The following is a 1,269-nucleotide window of genomic DNA, read 5'->3' as shown; positions in this document are numbered from 1 at the left end:
ATCATAACCTAATCTAAACACTTTGAAATTGGCCTCTGTTGGTGTGAGAACCTACCGTTTCCAACACTCCCACTTCAGCACGTCTTCACAACAATGCTTTGGGGGATGGGTGCTTCGTGGGGCAGGAGCTCATGAGGTTTGTCATGTTTAAGCATCTCCACATGGCTACCACAGATTTTGCACAACCCCTTTTTAAGAAATAATACAGTTTTTTATTTGAGAAGTATTTTTTTTCCCCAGAAACAATAGGAAAAAAGAAAAGGCACATTTWATCCATCAGACTAATTGCACTCATTTGGCATAACAAAGATCTGAAAGCCTAACAGCTTCCTATCTGTTTCAATTTACATGCGATGTATTTTCACACTCAGAAAAAAAGAGATTAGCTGCGCATGAAAAAGAACATCCAATTGTAAGTATTTTCTCTGGTAATGTCTATTTATTTGATAGGCACTAATATATTGTTTGCCATTGCTAGTTATTAATGGTAAAAAAAAGCTTAAAATATCTCAATCTTAATKTCTAATTTAGTGTTTTAGTATTTTAAAGTAGGTTTAGGATTACTGTTGTTATTTTCAAACAAGCAGAAAAAAAATKAAAGACATGCAAGGGTCTCCAAACACTGGGTCACAGGCCAGCACTGGCCTATGGATCATTTGGTTCTGGGCCGCACAGGAATTATAAAAACTTCCCTTTAAAAAAATCTCAAAAAAYATTTTTAGAAATGAGTCTGAATGAAGGAAGCTCTAAATTGTACCTCAGGGTGAGTGAGAGAGTGAATGGTTGTTTGTCTTTTCTGTCCACACATGTCCCTTTATATAGACTTCCTGCTCTTGACTCAGTTAATTTCCACGAATTACCAAACCTTCTCGCCAACCCTCACAAAAATGATTAAAAAATTACAAATTAATCAACACAGTCAGCCTGTTGCATAATGGCAAGATCAAATAAATTTGGGCAAACATGAAGCAGATTTTCACCTGAAGTTTTCAACATAAAACATACCCAAACCTTGTAACATTTAAGTGTTAATTAATGATGAGACATAATGGAATTTGAAGTGGACCATATACAGCGGGTAAAATAATTATTGAACACGTCACCATTTTTCTCAGTAAATATATTACTAGAGGTGCTAATGACATGAAATTTTCACCAGATGTTGGTAACAACCCAAGTGATCCATACATACAAAGAACTAAACCATAAATGCCCAGAAAAGAAGTTACTTGTAATAATGTGGAATGGCACAGGGAAAAAGTATTGAAC

Source organism: Austrofundulus limnaeus, unplaced genomic scaffold, assembly GCF_001266775.1.
Source record: "Austrofundulus limnaeus strain Quisiro unplaced genomic scaffold, Austrofundulus_limnaeus-1.0 Scaffold32, whole genome shotgun sequence".
In the NCBI taxonomy this organism is placed as follows: domain Eukaryota; kingdom Metazoa; phylum Chordata; class Actinopteri; order Cyprinodontiformes; family Rivulidae; genus Austrofundulus; species Austrofundulus limnaeus.
This window is presented reverse-complemented; position numbering follows the sequence as displayed.